This window comes from Leguminivora glycinivorella, chromosome 15 (genome assembly GCF_023078275.1).
Source record: "Leguminivora glycinivorella isolate SPB_JAAS2020 chromosome 15, LegGlyc_1.1, whole genome shotgun sequence".
In the NCBI taxonomy this organism is placed as follows: Eukaryota; Metazoa; Arthropoda; class Insecta; order Lepidoptera; family Tortricidae; genus Leguminivora; species Leguminivora glycinivorella.
Window position 1 is genome coordinate 2,724,499 of NC_062985.1, and position 24,681 is coordinate 2,749,179.

Sequence of the window (24,681 nt, forward strand, 5' to 3'; positions counted from 1 at the left end):
TATTAATTCGCTTCTCTTCCCCAAGTGAAGTCTAGTATGTGGCTCCATCTCTTATTAGTTATATTTAGGTAAGTATATTATTGATAGCTAGCGGGGTTGTGGACTGTGATTACTAACGTACAATGATGAAAACACGTAATAGAAGCACTAATTTTAATTATTGATATTGGTAAACAAACATAAGCTTATTTATAGTTTGATGACAGAAGGCAGACTGAAGACTAATCAATCATATTTCAAAACATGAGAACAGTTTTCGAAAGTGATATTATTTTAAACTAATACTTACTATAAAGAGGTCGCGCACCAGCCAGTCGCCAACAATTATAGTTAGGCAAGTCTTGCAAGATTCTGAATATCCTCTAACGTGGCTATCATATCGTTTTCTCCATATACAATAGTTGTTATTTAACGTACACATACTTATTAAATAAAAAGAGATTATTAGTGCTTTCCATATTAATCTAAAAATGCCTGATAATAAAAAAATGCCTGATAGTTCAAGCCCTTTAATTTAAAAATATGTAAGGGGTAACGCCATAAGTATTATGGGTACTTTTGCGCCAGAAACGATAAGGAGCGGGGTTTAATAGTTAGTTTATTTGTAAATATTTATTTTAATGTAAGAATATCGAAGTTACCTTTTATTAAAATGTAAGAATATTGAAGAATTTTAACTATAAAACTCCCGTGAGACTCACACATATTTAAAAATATTTTAAGCGGGTTACTCACGTATTAATTCGATATAGCGTTCGACATGTTTCGATCCAATTTTTGAGGATCTTTCTCAAGAGTAGTGACCCCGCCTTCACATGACATTTCTGCATGATAAAAAACAATGAAGGTTTATTAAATGGTAAATAATTCTGCTACTATGAACATAGGAGAATTAGGAGCTGAATATCATACTTGCGCTCGACAAATATTTGCTTTTACCGGTATTTGGACCGTTTGCTCCTTAGGTAAGGTAGGGTCGACAACCAAGTTATCTGCGTTATAATCATGTTGTTCTAACGTGTAGGAACCCCGAAGGTTCAGAAGGGTTTCATTAGCTGCTTTTGTGTATTTGTGTAGTTATATTTTTGGTAATTTCAACACCATGCAATTCCCTTGACAATGACAGGACCGCACAAAGAATATAAATATAAATAAAATAAATAAATATTGGGGACACCTTACACAGATCAACTAAGCCCCAAACTAAGCAAAGTTTGTATGTACTATGAGTGCTAAATAAGCGACGATATACATACAGATAGATAAATACATACTTATATACATAGATACATCCAGGACTCAGAAACAAATATCTGTGCTCATCACAGTCAGAAATAAATGCCCTTACCGGGATTCGAACTCAGGACCGCGGCTTAGCAGGCAGGCTTACTACCGACTGAGCCAGTTCGGTCGGTCGTCAATATGTATATGTTTTCTTTACTCCTAATATCTACAAATGAAGACCCGTTTGTACGGTGCGAAAACTTGCATGTAAGTTTTATTATATTGCGGTATTTGATTGGTGATTTGATGGGTGTGTTAAGATGGTTTGGGCATATGGAGGGAGTGGTGGAGAGGATGGATGAGAGGAGATTAACGAAGACAGTTGAATGAAAAGGGATTGCAAGGGTTAGTTGGAAGTGGATGACCTAGGCAAACTTTTCTCCCCCCCGCAGGTTGCTCACCTTGTCGTGGTGGAGGGGCTTAGTAACCGTGGCTTGGTCACCCACGGTGAAGCGAAGAGGCAACCAGGGCCGGCTTGTTGCTGGGCGAGCTGGCCCGAGGAGGATGCTCCAAGTGGGCTTCATAAGCCCGCTTGTGACGCATTGGCGGAGGACCGTCGAGGAAGAGGAGTGTCGGTATTGCGGTGAGCCGTTCTCCCTGTCCTCGGCGGCCGAGGTGGGATCGCAGGGGGAGAGGCGTGATGGTATAGCGGTGCGCCACTCTCCCTACCCCCTGCGACCTTGGCGGGGCCGCTCCGCTGTAGCGGCATTGGTGGGGCCGCAAGGGAAGAGGAGTGCCGGTATTACGGTGCGCCGTTCTCCCTATCCTTTGCGGCCGACTTGGTTAGCGGTGGAACCAAAGACCATGTCCACCGCCGGGCGCCGGAACTCTTCTGGCGCCCATGGAACCTGCGGGTGATGGATCGGGAGTCCCATCACCCGCCTCAACGAGGTTCCGAGCTGGAAGGCCCTCCCGTGTTCCGAGGGCCTTCAGCGCAGTAAGCTGCCTAAGCAGCTTTCGAGAAGGGCCCGCAAGGGCAACGCTGACGGGGTATCGGAGGCCTACAACCGAGTGCCCGAAACCCCGTCCAAACAGCGAGCGGCGGAACGCCCCAGGGGGTTTAGTCCGTGCGAGTCGGACATACCCACTGGCTTCTCCCGGGCCAGTGGGATCCATAATGGATTCCCCCTGGGTCATAAAAAAAAAAAAAAAAGGCAAACTTTTCTCGACCTAATCGGGGAAATATTGCAAAAAGGACAGGTCAAAAGTAATTAAAACCGACAAGCATGTAAGCAACTTTCCTAATAAGTTACGAAAGTGCGTGATGAGCTGATGAGGAAGTGGTTTGTATGATTGGTGTGCCCAATTGTATGTAACCTCGACAGCCCTCAATGTAACTAAAATTACATGTGACTTCGGCCGCCATGTAAATGAGCGTATAAGCAAGGCATAATTATAAGCAGCTGCATACTCATCAGGGTACCTGAAATTTAATACAACAAAAACAAAATTTATTACACTTAATTCTTATTATACTTAATTCTAACAAAAAACATTTTATTGTAACTAACCAGTCATTCGCGTGGTACCACTTACTAAAATTGCAGTCAAAACATTTCCACTCCTAATATCTAACATAGCTACCTATAGCTAATTCGTAATTTCAAACCAGATTTCCTGCCAGCCTGGCAAACCCTTCTGATCCTTTAAATGGCCATGCTATAATTTAAATATTAAAGATACGCGCACCAGAATAAAAGGTATAACACACTGACCACTTTCCTTCCACATCCGGACCGGAACATCCGGCCCCGGACAATAGAACCGGGTAAACACCCGGATAATGTATTAACTTACTGTGTACCCGGGCAATCTGCTTTTACTGAGATTTTTCATTTTAATGCTTTTGTTTCAAGACATTATTAATGGGGTGTGTAATTTTAGTACCTAGATAATGTCCTTGTTTTTATTTTTGTGTGGTTAATATATATTCGAAACCGTAAATGTGAAATAAAGCCAAGTATTCTTACTACCCCGGCGAATGGAACAATATATAGTTGTTTTACAAGGGGGCAAAGTTGTTTAACCGCACGTGTCACTATTCATACCCGAGCAAGCGAAAGATTCCAATATTCAACCGCGAGCGTAGCGAGTGGTTCAAAAAGTGGAATCTTGAGCGTTGCGAGGGTTTCAAAGTACGAAGGTTTAAACAAACTTTGCCGCCGAGTGAAACACAAAATTTTTCACCACACCAATACGAACAAAATACTGACCAATAAAACATCGAACTAAATTACATACATCAATTTATTCAATATTTATGATTCAAAATCATCATTTGTAGGTAAATTCTACTAGCCAGCTCAAGATGTCAAGTTAAAATTTGTATGAAATTGCTATCTGTTTTCGAATAGCAAAGTAAGCCTTTATCAGTTGGTGTGGTGAAACATAATTTCGCATTTCGCAATATGACTAATAGAAGTTCTGCTATCTGCCGCATTTTACCATTGGTCGCCGACATATGAAAATAGGGCAGCATTTGGGAAGCTACGTCGAGTTTTTACATCGTCGATCCCCCAGTGCCTGAAGACAAAGTCTTCAATCAGTGCGTCCTACCCGTCATGACGTACGGGGCCGAAACGTGGACACTGACGGTACGGCTGGTCTACAAGTTCAAAGTCGCTCAGCGGGCTATTGGAAAGGGCTATGCTTGGCGTCTCTCTGCGGGATCGAATCAGAAATGAGGTTATCCGGCAGACAACCAAAGTGATCATAGCCCACCATATTAGCAAGCTGAAGTGGCAGTGGGCTGGCCATATTAGCCGTAGAACCGACAACCGTTGGGGTAAACGAGTTCTTGAGTGAAGACCGCGTCTCGGCAAGCGTAGTGTAGGTCGCCCTCAGGCAAGGTGGAGCGACGATTTGCGCAGGATGGCTGGCAGCAGCTGGATGCGAGATCGGAAACGGTGGCGTGAAATTGGGGAGGCCTATGTCCAGCAGTGGACTGCGATAGGCTGATGATGATGATGATGATATGAAAATAGTAGGCAAATTATTTGTTCAAATTGAAATGAAGTATTTGCACCATAATGAATGGTCATGGTACAAATGGACATGTATGTAGGTACTTACAGTCAACCAATTAGAACCCTAGGGAGTCCTCCATGTGAGAAATGACAAAGAGTAGAAATTAAAAAGTGGCAACATTGAACTGTCATCTCTTTCAAATTAATATGTGACATGTCCACATTTAAATTCTACTCTTTTTGGTCAGACTGTACTTTGACAAATTGTAACCTATTTTTAACCCCCGATGCAAAAACGACGTGTTATAAGTTTGACGTGTCGGTCCGTCTGTCTGTCTATCTGTCTGTCTGTCTGTGTGTGTGTCTGTCTGTGACATCGTAGATCCCGAACAGATGAACCGATTTTGATTTACAATACAATACAATACTCTTTATTTCACACCTCACATAGTTTACAAGTAATACACAAGAAACAAAACAAATTAAACAGAGGTAACAACAGGCGGTCTTATCGCTTAAGAGCGATCTCTTCCAGACAACCTTTGGGTGCTGGATTTAGTTTTTTTTTGTTTCGAAGCTGAATTAGTCAGGAGTGTTCCTAGCCATGTTTCAAAAAAATCAGTCCAATATGTCGGGAGTTTTTTCAAAATTTTAATTTTGTGGTTATGTTATTTTATTTTGCATAAGCATGAAAACATAAAAATATATAAATACTAGCTTTTGCCCGCGGCTTCGCTCGCGTTAGAAAGAGACAAAAAGTAGCCTATGTCTCTCCAACCCTTCAACTATCTCCACTTAATAAATCACGCCAATTTGTCGTTCCGTTTTTCCGTGAAAAACGGACAAACAAACAGACACACACACATTCCCATTTATAATATTAGTATGGATGTTACTACAAACAGCACTTTAAAATATACGAGTTCATTACTTAGCTACGTGTTATTACTTTGTAGAGTTACCTGCGACCACAATACCCCTGGGTAGCGTCCGCTGTTACTACCACTTGAACTTTCTAGGAGTAGGGATGTCCCGGCAGATTTTTATGACATAATGTATGTGAATGCGTGAGACAAGAGATTTCGAATAAAATTGAATTTATTGAAGAAAAACAACACTATGTGTAGTCGCGGTCCCGGGTTCGAATCCTGGTAAGGGCATTTATTTGTGTGATGAGCACAGATGTTTGTTCCTGAGTCATGGATGTTTTCTATGTATATAAGTATTTATATATTATATATATATATTATATATCGTTGCCTGAGTACCCACAATACAAGCCTTCTTGAGCTTACCGTGGGCCTCAGTCAATCTGTGTAACAATGTCCTATAATAATTATTTATTTTGTTTATGAACGGACAAGAGGGGGCAAAATAGAAATACAAAAATCTGTCAAGGTGGTCAAATACATGCACTAACCTTCTCTCCGGGAGTCAGGAACTGCAGGCAGGATTGGCTGGGTCCACAATTCATCACGGAAGCACAACCGTTTTCGCACATGTCTTATAACAGTCTGTCATAGGTGTCAACCACTAATTAGAGGGCCGCGCGGGCGGGGCGAGGCGCGAGGGGAGGGGAATCATATCTTTTAAATATATATGGTTAGGTAGGTAGAATTATAGGTAGAATTTTGAACATATTTTATTATTTATTTATTTATTTGTGAGATTATAAAAATATTTTAATTTCATGAAAATAATATATGATCCAACTAAAAATAATAAATACAAATTGTTATTCCTTTACCTGTCATTCCAACACTTGAAACTAGTACATTAAATTCTTGTGATAAATAACTCTAAGAATAAAATTACCTGTTTGACGTTTATTGAAGCAATGTTGCTGTACTGTACGGCAATAAACTTACTGGTTTTGATATAATGTGAGTGTCTTTAGTAAAACGTCCCACTTTGTCGGTTACCATTAAGGCGAAATTTACTTGTATCTTTATATGAATAAACTGACATAGCGGCTTTATAGCATTAGAAAAGGTGGGACGCTGTCCCGTGTACACTCACAAATGTACTTAGTTTTATCTCTTATTTTAAACATAATTTAAAATAATGCTACTAAGATTTGTAACAAAAACTAAAACATATAAATAAATATTTTCAAATCTCATTCTCGTCCCTAGACCGTCGCAAAAAGGAGACTTTGCGACGCAAACACGAAGGAAAAGTGGGCTTGTCGGTTTTTAGAAGCAACTTAGTAATTTATCTTAGCTGCTTAAGCTTGCCCTTTTTGTTTTTGCCTTTGCCTTTTTAATTAGTTTGGTGTCGAGTTAAGATTTAAAAAAGCTTGAATTTCGTCGGTTTGTCTTTGTTCCTTGCATTGTGTTGTTATAATTCATTTATGCCCGTGTGGTGACGGGTTAAGAATTTCACCACCCCCTTTCTTCCCGTGGGTGTCGTAGAAGTCGACGGTGGAATACGGGTTAAATTGTGGCACACCTCGGACACTTGCGATCAAATATATGAAAGAGGCTCGTTCCTAGCACACAGTCTAAGCTCGTGTAGGTGAACGCGTACTATGCTTGTATGAGTGACATATGACAGGTCGACTGTTCGCGTTTTTGACAGGTGGTAACTGTCAGGTAACCGAGAAGGGGTGGGCGGCGATTTTAGCGGGGAGCAGAAGTGGCCATACTGTACGATAGTACTCTTTATTATACTGTGATTGTGGCGTAGGCGAGAGGCTGGCAACCTGTTACTACAATGTCACAATTTTCGTTTTCTTTCAACCCCTTTTTGCCAAGAGTGGCACTGAAACTTGAGTAGTTCATGTGCTCTGCCTACCCCTTTATGGGATACGGGCGTGATTGTATGATTGTATGTATGTAATTCATTTATTTATACTCATTAGGGCCGGTTGCATCAAACCGTCTGTCACAGTTAAAGCGTTCGTTATTTTTTTTGTATGTGAAGTTCCATAGACGTCTCTGCGTGACGATGATGTGTCTGTCAGGTTGATGCAACTGGCCTTGTCGCGTTAAATTACATTTAAACAATCGACAATATCTGAAAATGTTTTTATACCAAAGAAAAGTTCCCAAAATTGCGAAGGCTGTCATGAAAAGTTCTCACATTTCACTCTCTTTACACATTTATTGCCATGCTCCGCCATGGCTCTACGGCATTTTGTGAAATGAGAATAAAGGCCAGTGCGTATCGTCAGTAGAAATGTTGCGTAATACATCGTAATTAAAATTATCATAAGACGATACAGGAGGGGTCAATTCTCCATACAAACGCTCTCGACTATTCCCTCCCTGGTTTTTGTAGATAGAGCAATGATTTTTTCAACACACATTATTGTTATTTTTATCTGTGTCAGACCGTTTTGATTTTTTTTATATTCTTATTTTTAAAGACGCTAGAGCCCATCAAAAATTCCGAAAACGTCGTTATTGTTGGTGTGGTGGTTGTCAAAAGTGTGGTATTCAAAATTGGTGACAATTATCCAAAAAAAAAAACTAAACGCTCCGAAACAGATTATTTCATTGTTATTCAGATTCTTACGTTACGGTTGATTGAGTTTTGAAGGAGGAAATAGCTAGTCGAGAGCGGAACCTCGATTATAATAGTACATTTCGTTATAAGTGCGAGAAGTATGTCATTACTTCACGAGTCCCGAGACATTTTGCCACGAGCGGCACGCGAGTGGCAAATCTCGGTACGAGTGAAGAATGACATTCTCGCACGTGTGACGAACGACGTTTTTTAATACAGTTGCGAAAAAACACTACTACAACGAAATAAAACGATAAACAATCCGCAACTTTCGCAATGACATTGACGCATTTTGACAATTCAAAGGCGTATCTTTAAAGCTTTTAACTACATCTAACACAATTTATTTATTTCATTGGGTGCCATAAAAACAAAAACATTTACGATTTGGGAAGATTGTTTAATATATACCTACATTTTAATTCAATCGACCCATTTATGCCTCGATGTATTGCAAATAAGATAAAATAATTATGACAAATCGCGTAACATATTAAGGTTTTTGAACGTGCTTGCATTCATAATATTGTCTTCGGTTACCGCGATAGTTACTCATGAAATAAAACTATGGAAACGGATTAAATCGCGTATAATGAATTTAAAATACATCCCGACGTTTCGAACTCTTTACAGCGTTCGTGGTCAACGGGTGACTGAGGAAAAATTAAAATGTGCAAAAGCTACCCACTTACAAGAAATATTAACGAACCATGACCACAAATAATATAGATTTCTAAGGCAGGTTCACACACTATTAATATTTTTTATTTTTTAACAGAGTAATGGTAAAATTTTTTGAATATTGTATAACTGGCTTTATTAATTAAAACATGGTAGACGCCTCTACTTTGTCAGAAGACGCGTTTCGTTCCATTTCACGTTCTGTTTAGCCGACTCATTATTTCAAAGTATAAACTATTTTATAAATTATGTTTAGTATGACTAAAAGTAAACAATTACATATGAAATATCAATGTTTTAAGCATTAATCACTTAGGTAATAGTATGTTTATAGTTTTATTCCGTCTTAGTAAAATAGACTAACATTGAAACAGCTCGATATGTAGGTAGTCGTAAAATGGAACGCATACTTTTTACGCGCTAGTGCGTAAAATACAACTTCTCGCACGCTAAACAGCCAAAAAACAGGCACTTTTTGAGCAACTGTGTTAAAAAGATTTTTTCGCAATATCTTTTAACCCATTTGTTCTTAATTGACATTTTTTTTGATAAATCTAGTTAATAACATTAGTATATTAAACAAGAATTTCCAAACTGAAAGAGGGCTCCTTTTTATTTTCGGATTTTCGCTCCTGTAGCGTCTTAATACAAAATTAAAATTTTGAAAAAACCCCCGACCGCGACCTAGTGGACCGATTTTCATGAAACATGGCTAAGAACACTCCCGACTAACACAGCTTTCAAATGAAAAAAACTAAATCGAAATCGGTTCATCCGTTCGGGAGCTACAGACAGACACACACACAGACAGACAAACAGACAGACAGGCAGACAGACAGACAGACACGTCAAACTTATAACACCCCGTCGTTTTTGCGTATTAATCATGAAAATTTCTAGTTTACGGAAATTTTGAGAATGTTCTCCAACTTGTGTACATTGCTTAATTTAACTGTTCATTTTTATATCGCTGTGGGCTGCAACGAAACGACCGACTTTCAGCTTTTCTTTATTTTAAATTTCTGACTTTGATTAGGAAAAATAAAAAAAATACGCCATAGCAAATACACCAAAAGCAATCGCGATTCGATCCTCGAACCTGTCGTATTAATTTAGCCTCATCTCGAAACTCCATTTTTTGTTATTCATCTCCCTTTTAATAAAATTACCATAAACATAAAAAGACAAATTCACTGCACCGCGGCTGGGGAATTGGATCGTAAATTTTCATAAAAAAATACGGCGCATTAGAAGATTGTTTGAGTAAGTTATGTATTGTGAAATCTGTTTTGTGTATTGTATTTTCTTGCAAGATTTTACGCATCGTGAAGAAATCATTCATAATATTAATTATATTATGTATGCATACAGTACTTTATTTATTTATAATTATAGTTTACATATAAAAAAAGGATCTTAATCTAATCCCTAAAGTTTTTTGAACTATTTGAGCAGTTCCCGGTAACTTTGTACATAGCCACGTCAGCAAATTTTAATTGATCCTATTTTGTTACCAACATTTAGTAATATAAGTCGACTTTCGTAAGATATATACAGGATAATTGTTATAATTAAGAAAATATAGATACTAGGGAACCTTAATGACGAAATAAAACTTACTAAAATCTCAATTCATCAAAAAAATCTTGGTGATAAAATAGGAATAATAAAAACAAATTTAACTTATTCCTTAATTTAAGTACACACTTTTCGAGAACCGCTGATTTTCACATTCTCTAATATTGTTTGGTATAACGATCAGTTGTCCTAAAAGTCCTTAAACCCGTATGGCCTATTTGTGATTATCCTATTATTGAATGGCCGATTTTCATTTGGTCGAAATACATCTTTCCCTAATGGAAATTGTCAAACAGTCACTTATCCTAATGTTAGTTGGCATAATTGTTATTTAGCCTATTTTTTAACCGCCTTCCAAATCTCATGGGAAGGGGTTCTCAATTCGTCTGTATTTTTTTTTGTTTTATTTTTTTTAATGTTTGTTCCTCGATATCTCCGTCGTTACTGAACCGATTTAAATTTTTTTTTTATTGAATGTTTATGCATACAGATTGGTCCCATTTTTCTCAGAACCCAGTTCTGATGATGGGATCCTGGAGAAATCGAGGGAACTCCTCAAATCTGAAAGGCCTCAAATATGGTGATTTTTATGTTTTTAAAGGAACAGCATGCATTTACGTACGGAACAGTAACATTTGGTGCAGTTGAACTCCTGATGATGATCAGAATAGAACTCCTCATATCTGAACGGCACACTTATAGTGACTTTGGTATTTTTATAAGAACAGCATGCTTTTACGTCCAGAACAGTGACATTTGGTGCAGTGGACCTGCTGATGATGGTCAGAACGGAACTCCTCAAATCTGAACGGCACACTTATAGTGACTTTGGTATTTTTATAAGAACAGCATGCACTTACGTCCAGAACAGTGACATTTGATGCAGTGGATCTGCTGATGGAGAGTGAGCCGCCCTTGGTTAGAGTTCCGTTCTGATAATCATTCTCATCTGTAAGTACTTCAGAATCATCCAAATTTCAAAATTGGTTCAGAAATGACGGAGATATCGAATAACAAACATTAAAAAATATACAGACGAATTGATAACACAGTCCAACATTTGAAAGTATTTATCACCAGAAGCCCAAAGGAAGGCGGTTTTTTTTTCTTAAAAATTATTTTAAGCCTACAAGTCATATCTCCTAGCCATCATTTTATCTTTTTCTTTTGACGTATGGCTAATGGTTATTTGGAATAACGCTCGTGTGGCCCATTTGTGTTTGCCCTTTTATTAATGGCCGATTTTTATTTGGTCGAAATAGATGTCCATAATGGCAATTTTTATAATATTTAATCATTTACCCTAATGTTAGTTTGCATAATTGTTATTTAGACTATTTTTGCGCATAGTAATGTAAAATTGTAAATGGACTTTTATTGTGGAATAGGGCCATTTTTTTTCAAAGTGGGATACTTTTACACTTCAATCACAATCGAGAGCTCTTTCCATCCTAAAAGGAAAAAAATTGTGTCCCAAGGTTTTTTCCCATTCCGTTACCATTTCTTCATACATTTTGTATGACGGTAAAGGAATGGGAGGTTTGAAAAATGTATGGAAATCGTGGGACATTTTTTTGTCCTGTCAGGATCGTACGAGCTCGCGATTCTGAGTACGAATCGAGTAAAAAATACCCATGTTACAAAAAAAGTGCGGTGGACAACTTTGAAAAAAATTACCCAATAGTGCCTTGTTCTAATACACACGCAACTGACGACTGATTATAGTGATTATTCATTAGAAAATATATCCAGCGTATGAACAACTTCCCACCACTTACTTAATAGAAACCACACGGAACGAAAAGCCAGATTATAACTCTTTGAACAGTAATTACGTATTCGGAAACATTACGTCAAAGTTACATCAACTTTGACGTATTTCACTCTATTACAGCAATCTTGGTAACGTATTAAAGTTAAATTAGTGGGAATACCACCCAACCAACCGGGTTAGACTATGTTCACATGGAGCAATTTTTCCTGTATACCGTGCACGAGATTTTATTTAATATCGTAGTGACAGTATTAAATTTGTATGGCAACTCTGTAAATCGATCACACGGCGGTAAAACCGTGTACGAGAAAATATCGAATCGAATAGTCGCCCTCTGAACGTAGCCTTAGCCGAAGAAACAATCGATGATGCTATATACGCAGCGATCGAAAAGTCTGACTCTGTCGCGCCACTGCAAAAGAGTGATAGGACCCTGGCTATCTGATGGCCCACTGCAAAAGAGCTATAATTATAACAGCCAGCCTATTTGAAGATTTTGAAGTGACAATCGTCGGCAGCTCGCAACGATCGAAATTCAGTCTGACTCTGATGTCAATGTGACACCACTACCCGTAAATTTTAGCAATTTTAATAATAAAACTACTGCGAGACACTGACATATTAAACATGTAAAATCGGGTAACAGTCGGGTAATTAAATATACGACCCTTAAGGCCATGCATCGATAAATATTAGGATTTTAGATTCACTGGTGTGCTTAGCCCCGGAAACCTAGAGATCTGATTTTTGGATATGTATATCTTGACTATATGATTGAAATTTTTGTACAGCTCGAAACACGAATGCTTACAATTTTCTCGATAGAAATTTAATCCAAAGTAAGGCCTTAATTTTTCGTTTAACTAACATTGTGAAAAAAATATGCAACTTTAATCAGTCTAACCTACTTTAAAGTGAAGGTTTCCAAATTATCTAGTCTCTCGTAGAAGGAAATATTTTTTATTATCGTATATACAAAGATTTATCATCATTTACGATATCATGAATTCAACAGAAAACGGCCATTTTATGCGGTTTCGTTTCTCTTTCTTTCATACGTCAATCGTATACATGTGTCCTTATTGTCAAAAATGTCAGACGGCCGGCGGGCCTCGAGGAGGCAAGACCTATGTCAAATCGCGCAGCGTTTTTGACAATTTATAATTACGAAAATTTGGACGTAGTTCAGCGAAAAGGATTTATCTCCATAAAATTGCCATTGAAATGAATGACTATTGTTATTGTCAGAAAGTTTAAATTCTATTGGCAATGTTTGTGAGTTAGATCCTTTTCCATAAACTACGTTCATTTTGTATATTTATTATATATACGCATGTGTGCGTATTGCCAAAGCTACGTCAAACTCTATACTATTTGAGTTACAAGATGCTATGAAATTTCGACAGGAACGATAATGTGTCCGTGGCCCTGTGGTACCAGCCATCAGCTAAATATGCTAACTTCTAGGTGATTTTTTTCCATTTTATTTCGAAATTTCTACTTTTTGTTTTTTTTTTTTTCTTATTATACCAAATAAATTATAAAATAAAGAAATTAATATTAATTCATCTTTAAAAGAAGAAAACCTTTTCTGAGGGAGCCTAACCTAATGTATACAATGTTGTTTTGTGTGTTGTACATAATTTACACAATTATAAGTGAAATAAAATAAAACAAAAATAAAAAAATACATTCATTGAAGAATAAGAATAGATATTGCAATAAAAAAAATTACAATGTTTAAGTTGGTTGGCCACGCAACGGGATTTGAACCCACAACTCTGGAGTGAAATCCTTGTACATATTGGATTGGACTGGCCCTGCCGGCCTGCTAAAGCTGATGTCCCTTGTTCGAATCCCGCCAAGGGTATTTATTAGTGTGAGGAGTACTTACAGATATTTATTTGGCTCATTTTCTCATTTCATCATCTCCAAGGCCATTTACATAAACGACTCATGGTTTTATACGTACTGATAAGTTGGATGTGTTTCAGTACAATTTTAAAATGTTAAATCTGCCGTGTCGGCTTGGCTATTAAAACATAAGTAATTATGTCGTTCTCTGCTATAATTCTTTGATATTTTCTACTTAGTACGTACTTCGCTATCAAACAACCTGTATGGTCTGTGCAGTGATCTTTCTGTTCTGCGGTTGTCTGTGATTAAAACTCGTTGACGTTGGTATGTCAAAATATTTTCTGTAGCTTATGCTAAAAATACAAAAGATACAAAAACAATGGTATAAGAAAGGGAAAAGACAGACTCCCAGGTACATGGTTATTTTTTAAATACATCCAGCAGCGGGGCAGGCAGGGCCCAAGGTGACCGACCTACGCGCCGTGTACAGGAGTACCGCCTTCTGCATCTCACCCCTAGCGAGTGTCGCTCACTTTTGCCTATGAGATCGTTCGCCAAAACGACGATGATCGTCGAATCAACCAAGTATCTCGACCATTTTCGAGAACTGGCGCAGGTAAGTACCTACTTGTAGTACGGTACTTCGCGGTCCACAAGATTGTATGGAAAATACTAACTGCAGAGCTGCTGGTGAATTATCCTAGTTATGACGTCATGTCTGTGCAATGTGCCCGAGTGACTCACCGGGATAGTGTCCGACAAATGTTATTATTATTGTTTATATATAGCTAGACTCAAGCTTAATCCAGAACTGTATAATAAACCTAAGAATTGGCTTTCTCTTTTTTAGGGTTTCATACCAAACATAGGCACAAAAGGAACCTTTCTGGTGCGGTTCGGCCCGTCTATTTTCTGCGTGTTCGGCAAAATACTCGATGACTCTATGTCTCTTACATAGTTTCTCTTAGTGCGTTTTCACATCATCCGTTCCGATATCGGATGTCGGACCCATCCCATGTCCCGTATATTTACGCCACCATCTTTGATTTTTTTATTTTGAAATCTTTCCTACATCCGATATCGGATCGGATAATGTGAAAACGCACTTACACACTACTTTACTTTTTAAGTAAGTAAATAAGTTAATCTTCTTTATTGCCCCACAAAGATAACAGGTTTACAAATTTAATAACAGAATTACATTGAAAATAAAGGCAGCAACAGGCGGTCTTATCGATGTATGCGATCACTACCAGAATTCCTTATTAGGGTAGCACGAAATAAAGCATAGTTTTGGTATTTCCGATGAACTACAGTATGGATTCTTCAAAAAAGGAGTGTACTTAGTTTCTAATGGGTCGGCAACGCGCATGTGACACCCCTTGAGTTGCAGGTGTCCATAGTTTCCGGTGACCTCTTTTCCTCTTACCTGCCGCCGACGTGGTATAAAAAAATTGTAAAAGGTAATTTAAATAATATAAGGTACCTAGTTTTAATTATCAATTTTAAAAACTTGTGTTTTTAACCAACTTCCAAATTCGAGGAGGTTATCATTTATCAATTCGTGTGTAATGTTTGATGTTTGTTACTAAGTAGACAGGTTTCGATTTTTTTTTAGTGTATGTACATATTATTGAAAGCTCTGATAATTGGATTCTGGAGAAATCGAGAAAACTCCTAAAGTCTGAAAGGCGCATAATATATAGTGATTTTTGTGTTTTATTAGAACATCATGCATTTCCATTCAAAACAGTCACATATGGTGAAGTGGAACAGTTTATGATGATCAGAGCGGAACTCTTCAACGACGAATTTAACGAGTTAAGTTTTTTAAGCACTTTGAGGTTTCAAGTCAGATTTCGATCATGCTGGAGTTTTGGTGATCTCTTTTGGATACCAATCCATAAAAGATCAAGGGAACTTCTCAAATTTGAACGGCACACTTGTAGTGACTTTTGTATTATCACCAAAGTCTCTCTAATGTTTTGGATTATGAATAAGGACAAGGACTTACATTTGACGAAGTGGAACTGATGATGATCAGAACGGAACTCCTCAAAAACGCATAGCTCGTGTTAAGAGATTGATGAAAGGACTGCTGATGATGATCCGATTAGGAGCCCTTCAGTGACACATAGCTCATGTTAGGGATTTGCTCATTTATGCGTTTGTGTGTATGTAAATAAATAAATAAATAATAAATATTGGGGGATACCTTACACAGATCAACCTGGCCCCAAACTAAGCAAAGCTTGTACTATGGGTGCTAGGCGACGACGATATACTTAATTATATAAATATATACATAGAAAACATCCCTGACTCAGGAACAAATATCTGTGTTCATTACACAAATAAATGCCCTTATCGGGATTCGAACCCGGGACCGCGGCGTAGCAGGGTCACTACGCGCTAGGCCAGACCGGTCGTCATCATTTCATGTGTCTCTAAACATTAAAGTTTATTATTTCTTCAGTATCGATCGCAGTCGCATGTGCGTTTCGTGTATGAGGTGCCTGGCTCGCTTTTATGTAGTGTTATATAAATCCGGATTTGTGGCTAGGTCCGTGTTATCAAGGTCCGGGTACCCAAGTTTAATATGTCCGGATTCACGGATTCTAAGTACAGTCCAGTTTGCTTTCTACGTACAGTAGAATGGATGCGTTTTTAATTTTATAACAGTGAGGAATGTAAATCATTCTGTAAAGGACGGGTTCGGTACCTCGGCAACTTAGCACTGCCGGGACTACACGAATACACAAGCAGACATTTAGAACGGGTACCTTTTTCTTTTGACAGAGAACAGGTCTTGGTAATCATAACTATCTAGGAGGCAAACGTTAATTAGTTTTCTTACTTTCATTTGATAATCCGGTAAATTTTTTTTGCAAGGTTCAGGTGTTCCGAAATAGAATATTCATTTATTTTCGAACAATACTATAAGGCCCAGAAACTTCAAGGTACTACGTCTTTTAATATACACATAGTTTTAAGTAGAGGAGTTGAGTAGTTTTATGTGCTCTGCCTACCCCTTCATGGGATACAGGCGTGATTGTATGTATGTTGTATGTATGTATGTATAGTTTTAAGTTTATAGTTTTAAGCACAATGTTAAAAGCATGGAGTAGAAGAAGCTCATGTGTTAAAGAATGGTACTTATGTGGTAGCTTTTACATGTGATTAGAAGACTGTAATCAGGTCCGACTAAACAGGTTCGTCCTTGCCACTAAAAAGCGCCGTGATGTCATCGGATAGTGACGGATGAGAGAGTGTTTAGAAAAATGCAATAAAAAGTGTAGAGACTTGAATATCGACCTGTGGTATACTGACGTATGTGATATCTGCTGATTCCCGAACCGTTACCACTTTTTATTTATTTGTTAGGTAGATAAGCGACCAATTATATATACCTACTCCATTTTTTTCTATATAGAGGTATATAGAAATAGGAATCGAAGATGGTATGGAAAATATCCTTGTACTGCATTAACCGTCATCTTCATAACTAAAACATAAATCATGTCTGTAAAAGTAAGTAAGTAAGTACAAGGAATCTCTGGGCAACTTGCTCGGTGAAAAACCAAAAAGCTATTTATTCTATAGTGCGTTTTTAAATAGTTAAGAGACAAATATTTACATGTTAATAAATATTTTTAAGAAATTTCACAAACAACGAATGGGTTTGTTTCTACAGGACGACGTGTAACCATCTTCATTTCTTAGCATAAGGAGTATACGATCAGGCATAACATCACTTCTGGTATTTGATAGGTACTAGTACTACTTAGAAGGATTGATCATTACTAATATGTAGTAGACTGGACTGGTATGGTGAAGTTAGAGAGTTACTTCAGATAATATATAAAGAAGGTCCTCTTCGATAGTACTAGGAAACCCTAGGCTTGGTCCATTCCTTGGCCATAGAATTTAGCGAGTAATATTGATGTAATAGGCATAGTTGACTAATTACTCGTACTTCCCGTGGGAATTCATTTTGGTGGATTATTTGGTTATTTTTAAGTTAGTCTATATTTACTGTGTACCTAAGTTTTTATTTCAGATACCATCAGTTAAAGGATTTTATACAAATAATGCATAATATTTATTAGTTCATTATATCCAGTACACGACATGCTAAACGAGCATAAGGTACAAAGTAAGCGTAGGTATATACCTAAGTCTGTATTAGGATAAACTTTTATTTCATATATTAATTTCCACTAATTTTTAGCCACTATTTATAAAACTGAACAGTGTAGTTCCTCTAGGTTATGATACACATCTCACAATATAAAAAAAAACTAAACAAAATTTGTACCTTTTTAACTAAATAATCTAGGTTTTTTTATTTATTTTTTTATACTATGTCGGTGGCAAACAAGCATACGGTCCGCCTGATGGAAAGCGGTTACCGTAACCTATGGACGCCTGCAACTCAAAGAGTGTCACATGCGCGTTGCCACCCCATTACAAACTTGTACACTCCCCTAAATCATACTATACTAAAGATTAAAAAATAACTTTGCTAAAAAAACCTTAGTTAACGTTCTATATTTCAAAAACTTTAATTTTGTTTTATATTACATCAGTTTTATTCTAAATATGATGGTTTTGTTAGGTTGTTTTTACAGCTTCAGGTTTTTTACTGATCTATCACATAAAACTTGTCAGTAAATAAGTTCGAATTTTGTACTTTTTTAATGAATTGTGCAATAAAGTTTACATAAAATAATATTTACAAATATACATACAATCAGCCTGTATCCCATAAAGAGGTAGGCAGAGCGCATGAAACTACTCATGTTTCTATGCCAGACTTGGCAAATAAGGGGTTGAAAGGAAACGAAACTCTGACAAAATGTAAAATAAAATAATCATCAGTTGATTTACCTTGTACGTTAGTTTGAGCTAGCCAGTGCGTTTATGTTTAATTTACAGTTTTAAATTAGTCTTGACTAAACTGAGCTTGGCTTGAAATAATAAATAAAATTAATACCTTTCTGATGGATTGGACTTTGACTAAGGGGATTCTAATGTCAGCAGAGATAGGTACTCTATACGTACTAGATAGGTACTACCTAGCTGTGAAAATTAATGAAGATAATATGTTAATGACTAAGGATCTGTCTACAGCTTCAACTACGGACAGTTTTTGAGTAAAAGGGTTCCTAATACCTAGATTTTTTACTATGTTTATGGGACAACATACGTATTGTCTGAAACCAGTTCTGGTAACAATTAGCATTCATAAGTCATAACTACTTATTAATTTGGGCCTCAATCCTCTGTTCTTGAAATTATCGTCCAGTCGTATCGAATTCTTCAATAATTTCACACTCTATTTTTGTTGTTATAAAGCCTCTCTCTTTTCAGTTCGATTAAAGAGATTTTTTTATGTTCAGCTGTTTTCCTGATTTGACATCTTTGTTTTAAAAACGTGATTTTACTACCTTACCTACTAAATTTCTTTAAACTTTCAGTTAAATGTCAACAATCAGGACAAGGTTTCGCTTTCATCTTGGCTGCAGAAAGAGGAACCGCCGGACTACCCGAGACGTGTTGAAGATCCACCTTCTGAGTGAGAAAAACTGAGAGAGATACAGATTCTCTCAAGACATAATTATGAATATTCTACACGGTGTTTTCTTAGTTACGTTAATTTTAAGGATGCATTCCTATTATTCCTAATCTTATAATATCATTTACTTGGCACCCGAGCTTGCCTACGATTTTAATTGGATTCCAGACCATTGAGGCCAAATGGATTCTTGCAATTAAAAATCATCAAAAAAGAAATTTGCACATAGCATACCTGTATTCTTCATCTCCTTGAACACATATAAAATAAAACAACATAACTACCAAATTGTTTATTTCAATCACTTATTTTCAGAATTACATCCTTATTTGGTTATGCTTGGCATAGTTTGTATTATACATTATACACAGTAGTATATTTTATCTTGTACAGGTACTGTATGTATACCTCCAACGACTGAGACCATACCGCCATTTAATCGTTATTCTTTATTTAAAATGTATATTGATTCACGGTGTCCTCATAAGTGTACACAATCAAGATACTTAGCCCCATTGAGTGAGTGTTTTTTGTTAAATCCAATGTTTGTAGTTCTTTAAATATATCTATGGTTTATTTGACTAAAGGTAACAATATTTCAGTAAAAAAATGTGTGACCTTCGGTTTTTGTAATGATTGCTGGTACCATATGAGACCGCTAGCCTCACACAGAGGTAAAAGCACAGAATATATAATAGTACAAGTACAGAAGGCTCACTCCTTTGATGTCCACAAAATGCCGCCATTCTAATTTTTTACCTACATTAACAAACGGACCGCACGCGAGCAGGCGACATTGAATTTTATTGCGCGGCGCGAAAGTCGTCACCACTGAATGGGCCGCGAATTCGCGGCCGCCGACATGTACTTGTAGCGCGGCGATAAAAGCGCGGAGTGAGCCGCCCCTGGTAAAAGTAAGAAAATACTATAAAAATCTGTTATAATTATTTATTAACAAACAGACCTTTTCAACATAATAATATGTAATAGGTAGACATGTTAGACTACATTTAATAAAAACCGGCCAAGAGCGTGTCGGGCCACGCTCAATGTAGGGTTCCGTAGTTATTCGTATTTTTCTCAAAAACTACTGAACCTATCAAGTTCAAAATAATTTTCCTAGAAAGTCTTTATAAAGTTGTACTTTTGTGATTTTTTTCATATTTTTTAAACATATGGTTCAAAAGTTAGAGGGGGGGGACGCACTTTTTTTCCTTTAGGAGCGATTATTTCCGAAAATATTAATATTATCAAAAAACGATCTTAGTAAACCCTAATTTATTTTTAAATACCTATCCAACAATATATCACACGTTGGGGTTGGAATAAAAAATATCAGCCCCCACTTTACATGTAGGGGGTACCCTAATAAAACATTTTTTTTCCATTTTTTATTTTTGCACTTTGTTGGCGTGATTGATATACATATTGGTACCAAATTTCAGCTTTCTAGTGCTAACGGTTACTGAGATTATCCGCGGACGGACGGACGGACGGACGGACAGACAGACATGGCGAAACTATAAGGGTTCCTAGTTGACTACGGAACCCTAAAAAGTAGGTTAGGGAGACCGGGGATAGTTGACTAACTTTTGGCTTCAGCTCATAAGTATCTTTGATGTTTGAATCAATTTAATGAAAATAATTGTTGTTACAGATAGAAGAACTATTCGGGTCTCTAAACCCTTTATTTTTGACGCAAGTATTTATTTGCAATTATAACACGTATCTATTCGATTTTCTAAACTCCAGACTCTTAGTTAACCTACCCCATCTTCGGAGTAAGTTGGCTAGGCGATAATTAATGTAAATAAAGAAATTATAAATTTAAATAAAATTTAAATATAGCCGGGGGCGCCACCCGGGGGCGGGCGAGTGGTCTAGCGGTAAGAACGTTAGCCGCGTAAGCTGAAAACCCGGGTTCGATTCCCGGCTCAGCCACCAGTGGCCCCTGGTGGGCCCTGTCGTTTTTTCTTTCGTGTATGATATCTATTTAAATTTATAATTTATATATAGTAGTGTGAACTAGTGTGACTACTTGAAAAAAAAAACAAATCGAAAAATATTCAATAAAATAATTTGATTTGTTCCCTAATTGTAATGTAAATACAGAAAATTAATAATTTACAATAAAACAAAGTGTACGTAATGTTAGTAGCTTTTATCGAATTACAAGACACACAAACTTCAATCAATTCAATCAAATGAATTTAAGTGATACCATACGGGACCGCTAGTCTAAAATGGGTATATCTGTTATAATCATAGTACCAGGTAAGGTACAGAGAGGCAAATCTTGACTGGGGGGAATTTGTAACTGATCCATTTTATATTATGATAAAAAAAAATCTGTTTATTTCTAAGAAACGTTTATTTATTACATACATGATGATGAGTTCTACATAGATCCACTGCACACGCCTACCATATATAAGCGGGCCGGCTTTTGAGTCTCACGCGTTCGAATTCAGAAAATTCTTATTTTCAACCGGTATTTTAGTGACAAAATCCCGTATCGCCCCCAGTGGACACTCTAATTAATAATTCAAGCATTGTAAAACATGAAAAAAATGGATCAGTTACATTTGTCCCCAGTCGAGATTTGCCCCGCTGTACCTTACATTAAAAAATCAAAACAATAAGAGCATGATTGCATAATTAATTAATTATACAAGCTATTACTTCTTCTTCCTGCCAAGTTCCATCCCTGCCATATTTATTGTTATTAATAAGCAATTATCATCTTTTTTTTTAAATATTACAGCAATTTATTGTTGTGATTAGCAATATTCATTTCAAAATTAAATTCCATGAATTTGGAAATACGACGTAACACGGGTACACGGACGTTCATTACATGGACCCTAATTCGGATCCGTGTAACAATGAAGGGACCGCAAACTCAACGTTCTTTCTAAGAATGAAAAGAGATTAAATCGCGTATAATTAATTTACTTATAAATATATCCTGATGTTTTCCGACGACGACATTAAAAGCTAGTTTTATTTCATGAGTAATAAATAACTATCGTCCTAACCGAAGACAATATAATTATAATCTAATGTAAGTCTATGTTGATTGGTCTTCGCGTAGTATTTGAGGTGCCAGTGAGTTGAGGTGGTGTCCAGCCAGAAGTTGAATTTCTGAAATGTTGCATTTGCAAAAAAAAAATGTATTTGCAGCATGTTGTGTTAAAATGACGAATTTGCATACCTAAAGATGAATTTTCTTAAATTTCAATTGGCATGAAGTGGAATTTGCAGCTTGTTGAATTTGCAAAAAAAACTTAATTTTTCCCACTTCGTTACCATTTTTCAAACACTTTGTGCTGCGGTTACAAAGTGAAAAGTATGCGAAATAATAGAAAATTTCGGGACCATTTTTTTATCTCTTGTTTTTTGCCCCAGATCGAAAGGGCTCGTGATTCTGAGTAGGAAAACCATAAATTTTATCTACCTTAGAAAAAATATTTTTGCTGATTATTCTCGCGAAAATGCCAAATGTTAATAATGTACCTACTATTTCAGTTCTTACATGTATGGTGTTTTTCAGAACAAGTTCGCATACCAGGCTATTTCTGTCAGGTCGAAATTTCAAAGGGTCATATGTAGGGTAGGCACTGAAAAACATCGTACGATACACGTGCGAAGAGGAAATCCTAAACAAGCTGTCAAAAATTCGACACGAGTTTCTGCACTTGTATCGTAATGTAGGTACTATATACCATTCAGAAATAAAACATAAGGGACAACTGTTCGAGAAACATGAACATTTTGAATTAAAATTTTATTAAGTCTGATAAAAATATGTAAAGTAAATAAATGAGTTGGCCGTGGCGTCAGTAGCTACTCAGTTGCTTTTGGCAGCTCTAGTTACTAGCTGTCACCTTTAATTTGACAATAGAGTCCATTGATCATTTTAGAACAATTGAGTGAGACTCAATTTCATATTAATTCCGTATCAGCAAAAAGTTCAGAAAATTAATTTTGACAGTTATTAAAATGAAGTGTTTTTTTCTTGCAAAATCTGTAAATTACGCCAATTTTCATTAATTTCAAATCTAGAAGTTTCCTTAGACCGTTTCCGTATAGCATCACCTGTATTCGCATAGTGGCATAGCAAGATCTGGTAGCTGCTGCGCCACGGTGTGAACAATAGAACTAAAAAATGGTGAAGAGGCCGGCTGTGCAATTCCCATTAAGTTTGTACAGTTGGATCACGTCTCCGATTTGGATAAAAATTGGTAGGCTGATAGAGTCCATGATGCTGAGCAAGAACCTTCCTTTGTTGTTACCAGATTTCTATGCATTTTCGGTAACAAAAAAGGAAAGTTTCATACAATCAATCTAGGACATTTTGGGAAACCTAGTGAATCTTGCTCAGCATCATGGACTATCAGCCTACCAATTTTTATCCAAATCAGAGACGTGATCCAAATGTACAAACTAAACGGGAATTGCGGGGCTAGTGACTCGCTGTAGGTACGTAGTGCGTTTTCACATTATCCAATCTAACATCGGATATATGTAGGAAAGAAGTACAAGGAAAAATTTAAAGATGACGGCGTAAATACGAGTATATGGGATATCGGTCCTACATGTGATATCGGATAGGATAATGTGAAAACGCACTTACCTACATCACGGGGCTAGCAGTGTTGCAGAACGTATGGTATATTCCAAAGGGTAAGTAAAGTAAGTATTGCAAAACAATAAAAAAAATACAACGCGATTTAGATACCTAGGTAGCAAGGAAATGTTATTTGTAAGAGGGGTTAAATAAACTACTTAAACTATACTTAAACCTATACCCAAGAATAATTCGTTAATATAGATATTATAGCTGTCTCTATAAATCTCCTAAGGCGCATAATATGGAGTGTAGAAAAAACTCCATAAGCTATAGTAACGTATAGTAGCTTTGATAGAAACATTAAGAACCATTCGTTTTGTTATTTGACATTGGGCGAATGAATTGAATACAATATTAGTTACAACGCCATCTGTGAAGCGTGAAATTGTCAATGTCATTTTGCCGAAATATTTTTCTTTGGCTGACTGCCGATAGTTGTAGTTTACATTTATGAAGCTAGATGGAGCTTTAGCTGGGCTATTGCTCCGCGGAACGCATTTCGGCGCTTCTATGTGTGCGTGCTTGCGGGGGCTGAGGAAATTGACAAGCGTGGCCTATGAGCTGTCAGTCGCTCCTTTAGTAGCCCCTTAAATAACATTAACACTTGTCTTGTGATAATAACATTCACACTTGGACTTCCGGTTCGAACGATATCTTAGCGGTCTCGTGTCGTGAATAATTTATTTTTCTTTTGCTCATATTAATGTTGTTTGAAGTGTAATATGGATAGTTTATTATGCAGTGAACTAATGTTGTAGTGAGAAGCTGATGAAGAATTAATCTCGAAACGCGTTTAGCCACTTTTTTGTCATCAACTGCC